Consider the following 12,488-nt stretch of genomic DNA (forward strand, 5'->3'; position numbering starts at 1 on the left):
GACATGGACTCCTGCGTTCACAACAGCAGGAAAATTTCTGGAACATTCAGGCGAAGGGTGGCGCCTGGTAAGAGCACCCACTTCACCACCATTAATCATCCAGAGATTTTCCTGCTGTGGTTATAGGTAAAGTTCTGGAAAATATCTGAAGTGGCATAATGCATTATAATCGTTTTTGCCCTTTTTTTTGTTCAAATCACTAGACGCTTCAATCGCTTCAGGTCTCGTGACGTCCTACAAATGATACTGACATCTGACAATAGACAACCGGTCATGCCCATAACAACTGATGAGGGGGTCACAAGAAAACTTGGACTTATTTTAAAGTGTCATAAGCCAAAATGTTTGGAAATCACTGCCATTGCCAAATTGAAAGTTCATCTTGAGAAATAAGAAATTAGTGTTTGCCAGTAAAACCCAATTAGAATAAATGTACTAAACTGTCAAATTAACAAAAAACATATATTAATAATACTAATAATTTATATTACATTGTATACATACAATATACTAATGCTGTTTTAAGGAGCCTCTAATGATGTCCAGCACCGTTCTTATTTCTTTATTGTTTAAAACGGTAAGTGTGTGTGTGTGTGTGTGTGTGTGTGTGTGTGTGTGTGTGTGTGTGTGTGTGTGTGTGTGTGTGTGTGTGTGTGTGTGTGTGTGTGTGTGTGTGTGTGTGTGTGTGTGTGTGTGTGTGTGTGTGTAAAACATGTATAAAATGTGAGCTATGCTGTTAATGCGTTCTGCAGTCTGTATAATCAGCTACAGGCCAGTGTCTCAGAGACGCGTTTGTCCTGCAGAGAGCCGCTCAACAAACCCACTGTTCTCTTCGCCACTGTCTGTCTCACACACAGTTCTACTCCCTCCTATGCACACTGCACTCCGCTGCAGGCGTGCACATCTCTGTCTCTCTTCCCCTCTCTCCGACGCTCTCTCACACTCACACTCGGAGACATAAATCACACAGAATCTGGCAGAAGATGGGGTTCTTGTGAAGACAGTGTGGTATGACTCACCGCTCGCCCCACACTTGTCCATTAGCTGATGTTCCTACCCACAACATTTTTTGACAGGCGAGAACAACTTGCACCAAATCACCCTATGACTGTTTTATTTATTTCAACGTTTCAGGTCATTTACTTATTTTTTCCCCCGGTTTTACCCCTCTGATATATTTTTTTAAAAACTGAGAGGAGAGACTCAACATTTAAAGAACTATACTCGTGTTTTCTGTGTTTTAGCTCAATTTCTAAAAATAATACTTACTCAACTGTACTGTACATTTTTCTTCCTCCGTTCCAGGGAGCGACTGTTTTGAGATAATGGCTGGATGGTTGAAAATTTAGGGAATTTAAACCCTCTTGATATTCATGAAGAGGTTCTTATTATGTAAAATTATGTCAAGGTTATATTATCATTGGTATTGATATTTACTGAAAAATAACACTATCTCATACTATTTCATATGTGTCCTTTAAATACTGTAAGTCAAAAAGAAAACTGTCACCAGTATAGTCAAATCAATCTTCTTAAAACTTAAAACTTATATTCATACTGCTGATAACTACTGGAATTTTTTGTTTTTGCACACTTCACAGACAAAACACTGATTTCATTTAGACTCGTCTGCCGTCGCAGGAATTCAACCCAAGACCTTAAAGTCACCTGATGCACAGCTCAGCATTTCATGCGGCACATTTTTTGCATTCCCCTTTCAAACCAACAATGTCTGCTTTCACCTTCACATTTTTGAATATAATTTAGAAAATCTGCTGACCGTGTGCCCTTGAAACAATGCCCCAGTGAGTGAATTCGCTCTTGTGCATATCCGTCCACTTTGGTCGGCTTGTCCGCGGTTGGATCGGGTGGCAATGCTCGCCAGCTCCTCCTGGGGGGATCCAGAGGCGTTTCCCGCGCCAGATGGAGAAATATAATCCCTCCAGCGAGTGTCTGGGTCTTCCCCGGCGGTGAATGTCGTTTTTAATGAATTTCAAGAATGTGATGAGGGGCGGTGGCAAATTTTTCTTTTTCTTTCATGTGTATGACATTGCAAGCAAATGCGGCTCATTTTACAAGCGGAGAGCTCATCATGTGTATGAAGTACAGCTCATTGTGTTTGTAGCACACGTAGGAGATTATACCAGACTGATTTTCTTCAGTCATACATTTAAATCTAATGTAATAGGTTAAAATTAGTAATCCTGAGACAGTGGTAATAGCTAAGTGATGCTACGACCTTCAATTGTGTTTTCCTAGAGCAGAGGACTTCCAGTACGTCTTGTGTTTTATGAAGCGACGGATCAATAGATCCACTAGAGAGGGGAAATATTAACCAGGCACCACATGTGTGGGGTCATGTTCCATCCAGACTCATGAGCAGAGAGTAAATCATGTCAGTCGCCCTCATACACTGACACACACATGTCTAACAGGAGGTAGGACAATGCATCCAGATGGCAGAACAAAGCCTGGGGTCAGTTTTAATGAGCAGAGCTAATTACCACATGACTGTCCTATCCTTCCACTCCCTGTGGACTGTTGGCCTTTTAACAGGATATACAACAGGAAGTAAAGGCAGGAAAACCCCAGCCACACACACACACACACACACACACATATGCTGGGACACACACTGATTGTTGTCACTGTAAACACAAGCGAGTAAGTATTAGGTAGGTCCAATTAAATTTAGACAATTATCAGCACATGGATTCATACACAATTCAATCGAAGATCAGAGAAAGGGAATCATCATTAAAGTGCCTGTGAGAAAACGTAGGTCTCCAGATGGGATTTTAAACAATCGTGATGTTTTTTTTGCTGACACTTTTCCATAACCCCGTGGGGCTGGTACGGCAGACACTCGGTCACCGCGGGTCCTGAACTTTGAGCGTGGCGACACCAGAAGCTCTCTCGGTGTGATGACCGGAGTTTGTACACAAGTTTTTAGACGCACACATTGCACAGAAGCTTAGCTGCGCGACAGAGGTACAGTATGTAGTCGCTGTATATAGAGTGCTGCCACGTTGCAAAGGGTTTTTGCCAGTGACACATTTTTTCACAAACCTGTAACCTGTAAATATGGATGATAATCAATGTAGAAAATGTGGGAATGAAGAGGAATTTTAAGTATTGTCGTAGACCGAGTTCATCCAGGTAGTATAAAGAAAAGTGTCAGGCTGTTATTTCTTTGTAACATAATCTTTATGCTTTATTACCTCCGCAAAGAAGATTAGGTTTTCCTCGCTGTTTTTCTGTCGGCAGGATTATTCAAAAACTACCAATTTCCATAACATTTTGTGCAAGGGTGGGACCCTAGGAATAATCCATTCGGCGACCCATCGTCCATCTGTATATACAGTACAGTCTATGGTGAGAGCAGACACACCCACTGTTAAATCCATTCCTTACACTTCAGCTCCCACGTGTGTGGTTTTGTAAAGGCCCGATGTCACTCCTGGCCTTTAGCTCACTGTTCCACTTCAGTGTGATTGGATCATTTTGTGATTTTCGGAGAGTGGTTTGAGCTTTTGTAGCTGATGGATAGATTTGGATTGGTTTCCCTCCATAGCAGCCGGTGACTCAGTCTAATTGTTGTCATGGCTTCAAGCGTTTGACTACCTGGAAGTTGAATTCCTGCAGTGAAACCTGAGTCCTCACGAAAACACGCAGAGTCGCAAAACATCCACTCGCATAAACACACAAGCAGTCGAGGCGGCGGCGGCGGCGGCACACAGCGCTTGGTGCTTACTACTGTGTTTGTCTGTGCTCAGACAGGCAGGAAGGGAAAAGCCATTAGTCACTGAGGTGCCATCAAGCTCCGTTTAATTGTCTCATTTATCTTCCCCCTGCTGCCCAACTGCAAGCTGCTGGTTCCCCGGGAGCTCAGCACTCCGTCAAATATAAGCATGTTGTCATTTGTCGCAGGAAACGTGCCCTGTACCTTGTGATGTAAATGTCTCTCGCGGAAGTGGTCGGCCGGTTGTCGTCGGTGTTGTAACACCAGTTTAGTTTCAGGTCGCTCTCTGCACCACAGGATATTAATGATCCTGCTCCTGGGACTTGTCCAGGAAGTTGATGGTCTGCCCTGCAAACGCGGCTCAAAATCTCAAGAGCGTGAAGGCTTATCTGAAATTTTTTTTTTATCAATTAATTTATTCTGTTTCATTGAATGAATGTACCCTGAAGTCTACTATTTGATATCATTTCCTTTTATCGTAGAAAAAAATCATAGTATTGCTATGATGAGATTTTTTATTTATCTCCCTGGCATTTAAAACGGACAGATGTGGTATGCCCGTCCATCCACACACCCACATCCACATCATTCTGTTTCCGGAGCAGAACTTGAAAACCATTTGAATAATTTTTTTTTTATAATGAAACTTCACACTTGTTTTAATCTGGTAGTAATATGGTTCCTTTTGATTTTTGGGGTTTTCCAGGGGAATGTGTCATCTCCCGACGATATAATTTATTAGATATTTTTCAATTGTCTCTCATTTTCTCAGCCGAGCTGTTTGTAACAAGGCCTTGTTTTAAAATGACTGATCCGAGTCTTCTCACAGCAGAGGGCGAAAAAAGATGTGTGTGGGTGACTTCAATGTGGGTGAGAAAGTGATGTTATATCCTAAATGCTGTAAATGTTACAATAACAGGATGAAGAAATGTGGGACAGATGAAAATCTCTAATGGTTTTGATTTAAAATACATTTGATCGAAAACTATGTTTGTGACAGGCAGATTGTGCAAAATGACAATCAAAAAAAAAGAATTGGAGTAATCTTTGAATTAAAATGATACAAATTGTCAATATGATAACTGAGTTTTCATGGATACCAAAATAAATACTTTACTTTTACCCCTTAACCTTACTTTTCTGAGCAAACATGAATTGGATATAGGCTGTGGAAATGAATTGCCCTTCTGGGATCAATAACGTTGCCTGAATCAATCTGAATCTGCGCAGGTTTTTATTACACACAGTAAAAATAAACCTACAGTAGTCATCGAGGTGAAGTAAAACAAACGCAACTGCTTCTTTTAAGTGCTCTTAAACGCCTCATCATCGCCCGCGGTGCTTCTGGCACTAAAATAACTCAACAGCTTTGACTACGCACAGCGACTATTTCAGGACTATACCTGTCATCCTCTTGTGACTCTCAGTATATCTTTAAAATTAAAATCAAATGTTGATCCATTATGTTGCAGTTGTGATCGGAGAGATGGAGAGAAAACAGGGGAATCAGATGAGTGGTTGTGAGTACAGTTGAGTAAATGCGTCCCCCTCCTCTCTCTCTCACGTTCGAATACTCTCACGCTGACTTTTAAACACTCTCAACCACTCGTCCTCCTCCTCTGCCTCTCGCGCTGTATCACTCCCCTCTATCTCTACTCCTCTTCTCTCTTTGGGACTGCAGTCATTCATTTCAACATCACGGAACAACACTTGACCTGTTTTGAACTTTTTCCCGCAGTGACGTGACCACTTGGGAAGAGGAAGAAGAAGAAAAAGAAGAGGTGGAAGAGGAGGGGAAAGGGAGAGGGGGGGGGGGGGGTGGATGGAAGGAATGAGAGGAGGGGAGAGGTCAGAGGAGAGGAAAGGAAAAGAGGAGAATGGAAGTTAACTGAAAAGTTCAGAATCTAGAGGCTGGCATTTAACAACTGTATTGTGGACTGAAGTCGCTGACGGCGAGCCGTCCGAGCTGCTTCTCGGTTTCTTTAATGTTCCACGTGACCTGTTGCATATCAAATTGTTTTCCCTTTCAACTAATCTCATGAAAAAGGCCCAGACAAACTGATCGTACCAACAAGTAGTGTTAGAATAGCCGGAGCCTCAAACATCTTATGCCCCTGTGCCATAGAGCTCCATACAGTCCAGAGACTATTAAAATGAAAAAAATAAATAACGTTATGGGGTAAGAGTAAAGTAGTTTTCATCAAGCCTCAGTTTTCATATTGATAACTAGCCAAACCAGGCCACCGTCCAGACACACTGCATTCTTTACCCTCAATTGGTGCCGTTTGCCTGGTGTTACAAAGCTCAGGGAAAAGTAAGTTTATCCTCAGCTGTTAGGAACGCTGGCTGTCCAACACACTTGAGATATAAAGACAACAATGGCATGGTCTGTTTCTTTTACGGCTTCGGCCGCGCTCGCATAGTTTGAATCAGGAGGTCGGGCCACTTCTCTAATAGTCCCGCTTCCCCTCCGGACCATAATAAACACAGTCAAGTGCTCATTCATGCCAGCAGATTAGTTCAGGTAAGTCAAGAACACGATTTCTTCAGCTGGTGTAATTTTAGACACATTCACGTTTCTGGTTATAGTCACGCATCACTTTTAAGTGTGCGAAACGTTCCCCATTTTAAGCAGCTGAGTTTGGATCGATGCAGCGGACACGACGAATGACCTCCCGTGAAGGAGCAAAAGCACTCGCTGCAGAGATGAGTGAGTATAGGGGTGAACTGTGGGAATGACTGAGCGATAAACTAGAGACATGGTATTATATAAGCACACTGTATTGATAAGCGGAGAAGGATGATAGTAACCATTTAAGTAAATTCCCTAATTGGAGCATACGAGCAGCAATGAGTCCTGGTAGGAAGGAAATATATTTGAAATACTTCATTTAAAAAGTGAGTGTGAGCGGTTGTTGGTCTCTGCATAGCTGCTTTCAGAAATGCACTGAAGTCCGGACATTTTCCGGATCCACACTGGATCCAATCATTTGGACATTTTCCCGAGTTCAAATCTGAAAACAGCTTCAGCCGGCCCTGTGATGGACTAGCGATCTGTCCATGGTGTACCAAGCCTCTTGTCCAACGTCAGCTGGTACCGGCACCAGCCTCAAAAGATGAGCAGTATAAATGGATGGAATTACTTGTATTTTTGCAAATCAGACATTTGTATATAAAAACTGGCCACTTTCTGCCTTTAGATGCTGGATCGTGATAACGATCGGACTGTAAATGTGAGTTAATTCATAAGCCAAAATGTGTTCTACAGGAAACCATCACAATGGTATGAGTGTTGCCTCATCCTTGAATCCTCCGTGCCGTGTTTTCCTCCCTCAGAACTTATCCCAGTGGGAGTGTAGGGGGAGATGTGTGTCTTTGCACAATTAGAGGAGATAACAGCAGTTAGAACACTGGGAGTTACAGCAAAACTCTCAGTCGCGACACTTCAATGCCGAAAAGACAAAAAGGAAAACAAATCTTAGAAAACTGAAGAATGGTTTCCGTGTTTGGCTGATGGACTGAGTGGGAGTTGGACTGTCAGTTCCAACACTCCTTCCAGTGTCTTATCCTCCCCCTGGGGTTTCGATTGTTTGAGGACCTGAAGATATAATACGCCATTAAATGACTGCCCACTATAGTGTCTTCCTGAATGCGATGGACGAAGTGTACTTTAAGTGCAGTGCAGGATGGGTAATATTCCCAGCAGGAGACAACAGCCGACACCCGTGACCCAAAATAGTATCAAGCGTTTCCTGTTAGACCACGGTTTTCGCTGCCATTAGAGTGCAATGTTGAGATGAATGTGCGACAGACTCGGGGATTCATCCGTGGGAAACGTTTTGAAGGAGGAGGCATTTCCCCGGCACCAGCCCCCGTTAATAAAAAATATTTGATATGGCTAATACAGCCCTCATAAAATAATTGAAGCTATCTTTGGTTCCCAGAATCTGGTCTGCCCCTCAGAATTATGCAACATCCTGTATCCAACAGCTCAACTCTAAATATTGTCCAAAAAGTTGCTCTTTACCAAGGGGCGGTTATTTATAGATGGTGTGTTGAAGCAAAGGGCATGGGCAGCATTGCTCGCAGCATAAACAGCCAATGGGTATCCATGGCAAAGTCAATGTGGATAATGCAGTGCACTTTAAAAGGTCCAGTAAATGTGACTCGACCCTCACATCTGAAAACATGATGATATTTCGTGGTCTGACTGGACGTTATTATGGCAGGAGAAGAAGACAGTGTACAATTAGACTGAACAGACGGAGGATGTGATTTCAAGACAATGTGACGTCGACGTGACCTGTGACTGCAAAGAGCAATTTGACCTTTATTTACTGAGCTGGGGTGCCGACACTGGGGGAACACTTCCTGTCATGGGAGGGCCCCAAACTAACCTTTGCAATCGTCTGCTGGAATAATGTCAACAACACATTATATAGTATTTGTGAGGCACATAAAAGCTTATTTCTCGTCATCTTCCAAATGTATCTTGACATAGTGGTCAAAAAAACATGTTAATTTCCATTAGAATAATGCAAATATTGTTTCAAAAATCTCGCTGAACAAGGCAATTGCCAAGGATGGCATATACAGCAAATAAAATTATTTGGATTTTGTGATAACTTGGAGGGAAAGGACATTGGCTCAGGCAATAAATTCAGTAATATGGTAAGTAGTTTTTTTTCTCACAGGTTTTCTAGTTTCTATGGCAATTATTACACTCTTTGGTTTTCAGATCGTTTGAGTGCTGTTTAAGCAGTGTTCCATTGGATTCAACTGGATTTAGATGGTAGGTGACAACAATTTGCATGACAGCGTTTTCATGAAATTGTTTCTATTCGTGGACAAAAGATGAACCGTAATCTGTTTTCTAGTGGCTCAGCTTTTATGGTTCAGGCTCCTTTTGTGAGGCTTTGAGTAAAAGTTTGTTTTCCGGCCGACATCTCAGAGTCAAACTTGACTTGTTCAGCAGGAGGCACGAAGACAGAGAGAGAGCTTGTCAAATGTTACAACACACAGTCTACAGTGTGATTCAGCTGCTGTGGAGGATTGCTGTAACACCTCGGAGCCTCGAGTTTCATTTTGTGAAACGCAGGAGGGGGTGAGGAGGGAAATGTTTCAGTTGTGTAGTTGTGTAACTTTAGCCATGTTGGCTGTCAATCAATTGAGCAATTGACTCATGGCTATACACTCACGCACAACACACACATACACACACACACACACACACACACACACACACAGAACGAGAGTCAGAGAGAGGAAATTCAATCACTTAAATGTGACCATGTCAAATTAACAAGGACACTCCACTTCCTGTTGTTCAACCCCCACTCGTCTCCCGCCCCCCCTTAATACCCCCCCATCACTGCTCAGCTGCCCTTCATGTTGTTTTCTGGGGAAATACACAGAATAATAGTGAGACACAAGACCACTTGTATGGTTTGAATTTTTAGTACACGCATATCTGTGAGCGCACTGATGCACATATCTGTGTGCACATGTGTGTTTGTCTGTCTGTACCTGTCGTCACCGGTCATATTTGCCCGCTTGTTGCCTTAGTAACCACCACAGATTCCGACTCTGTCACAGTTTCTCAAACAAAAAAAAACATGACAGATTGATGACGTCAACGTGTGTCAAGTCAGACGCACCTCTGTCGCACAGGAGTCACAGGAGTGTGTGTGTGTGTGTGTGTGTGTTAGTAACAGTAACATGTTATATTTTCATCCAGATTCACATACTCAGTGTACGGATGACTAACATACTGCAGTGCGTGTGTTTGTGGAAAGGGTTTCAGTCTGTTTTCCTGTCTTTAAATCCCGCTGTCTGTTCTGCTCGTACCACAGAATATCAGACAAACACACACACATTCCTGCCTGCATTTGACCTTTGGATAATCCTCTCGGCAGTCTTCATTCATTCACAAACACCGAGAGAAGCTGAGCCACGAATGGGGAAAAAAGGGAAAAACTCATTATGGTGTAATTTTGATTTTATGTCCACAGTGTTGCGCAACTGTCTGTAATAATTACATCTGCTTGAAATCTTAATGTTATTATCTTTGCACTGATGAAAAAAGAGCATAGAAGAGCATATTTTTCCAAAGTAATGTTCAATTTTGGAAATGGTCAATCTTCCAGAGCCACATTTTCCACAAAGACATACAGATGCATGTCGCTGTGCCAGTGTGTGGTGTGACTGAACCTTAACGTGAACGGTAAATTATGCAAACTGCAGCGCTGCTTTGTGTCATCACATCATCCAAGTATGTTGACTGCTTACCTTCACCGGTCTCTTTGGCATCCCTGCTCACAGCAATGCCCTCAGCACCAGCCTGTGGACATTACCCAGACTGCGAAATATGAAAGAAAAAAAATGGACTGAACTCGTGCCCAGGCTATGAGACAGTACTTATGACAGGAAGACACTTTAACAAAAAAACAAACATAAGCTTCCTCCGGGCTATGATCGTGTCGACTCATCTCCTGTTCTCGTGAACTCAAACAGTTGCTGTGTTTGATTTGAATAGTTTGAATGTTGTGGGTTTAAGAGAAGTGTTTGGCTCCACACAACATTGCCTGGGTTGCAGATAAAACACGAATAGCTTTGACTATGATGTCACGGCTTCACCCTGCGCTGCTTTGACTATATTCAAAACTCCCAGTGAGATACTTTATTTGAAAAGTACACTTCGACTGCATTGCTAGTATGTTGTGCCCACTATGATCCTATTATCATCTGTTCTGACTTTTTTTCTCATTGGTTTCTGTGGAGAGGTGTTGTTGCGTTCCCCCGTGCGAGGCGCTCGGCCCGTCGCTTACGGCACAGTGCAAAAGAAACGTTTAACATTTTGGGTAACATGTTTATTCATCTTCTTCCCGAGAGTTTGACAACGAGGCTGACACCGCTCCCTCGTCTATTGGCTTAGCTTTGTATGAAAACTGGAAAACCGGGAAAAACAGCTAGTCTAGCCTTGTGTCAAGAAAACAAACTCCATCTGCCAGCCCAGTGACTTTTTTGCAAATAGTGTATTGGATTCAAGTCGCTTACTGCCCCTTTGAGTCGCAACCACTTTTTCTGAAAGTAATGATAATGAAATTTTACTTTCCACAAGCGGAAGCATCATGTCAGAGGTCATGGTCTATCTGTGTTTACGCTTGGCTGAGCAGGAAGGAAGCAACGCGGCGACCGCGTCGAGAGCTCGCGGTTCACATTCTCAACGAAAGAGTGGGAGTAAACAGGCAATAGGCACACGAGTGTGTGTTTGCAGTGTCCTATCACGCTCCAGCATCAGTAGGTTGACATTTTAGAGCTAGACAAGAAGGGACCGAGCGCAGTGACCTTGCATGTGTGTGTGTGTGTGTGTGTGTGTGTGTGCAAGTTGATCCGTTGAAATGGGGATAAGCAGCTGTTGACATCTAGGTTTATCACTTATTAACCCAGACAGTCTCAACAAACAGCTCAGGACAAACATGGTGTCAATCCCAAAACTCCTGAAGTCCATTTTAAAGTTAGAAAAAAACAAAGCACCTGTCATCAACTAACACGAACACAGTAGAAATAATATGAACAAAGAAAACATTTAAAAAATGAAAACATTGCCCCGAAGATTTCAGAAAAACAGTGTTAATCCAAACTGGGTAATATTTAACAATAGCACAAACCCCTCCTTGCTCTCTCCCACTGCCCGGCCCACCCAGCCTCTCACCCACTTTGTCTCTCTACCTTTTTTCATTTTTTTTTCGGTGCATGTCCTTACAGCATCTCTGTGTCCTCTTTTCTTTTTTTTTTTCAACTATTCATTCTCCTGTTCCTCTCGTCGACACACTCACATAGACACATGACAAATGACATGAATTCATTCATGAAAACAGTGGCACTCAGTCAGGATTTAACCACTGGATTATGGGATTACAGAGAGGGACAGATTTACACTGTGTATACACATGCTTCACACACACACACACACACACACACACACACACATACACACTCGTTCCACGCACTCATCTTCATGCGTGTTGTTGGTTTTTTTTTTTAAATGATATTTTGGTGTTTTCATTATCTCACCTTGTGGACTACTATTGCTAACATACTACAAAAGGAGTTCAACATTTTTTGGAAATTGCACTCTGCAAACTGCAGAAGATCACTTCTGTTCTCAGGTCTGCGTAGGAATCTAGAGCCGTTTAGTTTCCCTACTTTATACGGTCTAATTATGTAGCTTGGTGATGTCCACATAGCCTTTATTCACATTAATATGCCCTTTTTATTAGCTCTCAGTGTGCTTACGTGATGGGTGACTAGTGTATGTATGCTGCAACATGCGCCGTGGCTGTAAGTAAACAAACATTATAAAGGAAGAGGATGATGAGGGTAAGAAGAAGTTGGAGAAAATGGAGTAAAATAAAAAAGGAGGAGCAAGAGGGATATTCACCATCACTGACATGTACAAACCCCTCTCCCTCTTTCTCTCGCACGCTCAACCACTGTATTGACGAATGACGACATGCGGGGCGAGGGGTGTGAGGGTATGAATGGATGGACAGGGTAGAGCAGAGCGAGGGAGGGAGGGAGGGAGGGAGGGATGACATCAGCGCAGAGTCTCTTCCCAGCCTATCCCCTCGCAGGCCCCCTGCCTGCTGTATCCGCCTTCCCACACCTCTCCCTTGTTGCTACGGCAGCAGCATCAGCCCGCCCGTACGAGGCATTGTTTGGGGTCGGTAGTAATGCAGTTGTG

This window comes from Scophthalmus maximus, chromosome 20 (genome assembly GCF_022379125.1).
Source record: "Scophthalmus maximus strain ysfricsl-2021 chromosome 20, ASM2237912v1, whole genome shotgun sequence".
NCBI lineage: Eukaryota > Metazoa > Chordata > Actinopteri > Pleuronectiformes > Scophthalmidae > Scophthalmus > Scophthalmus maximus.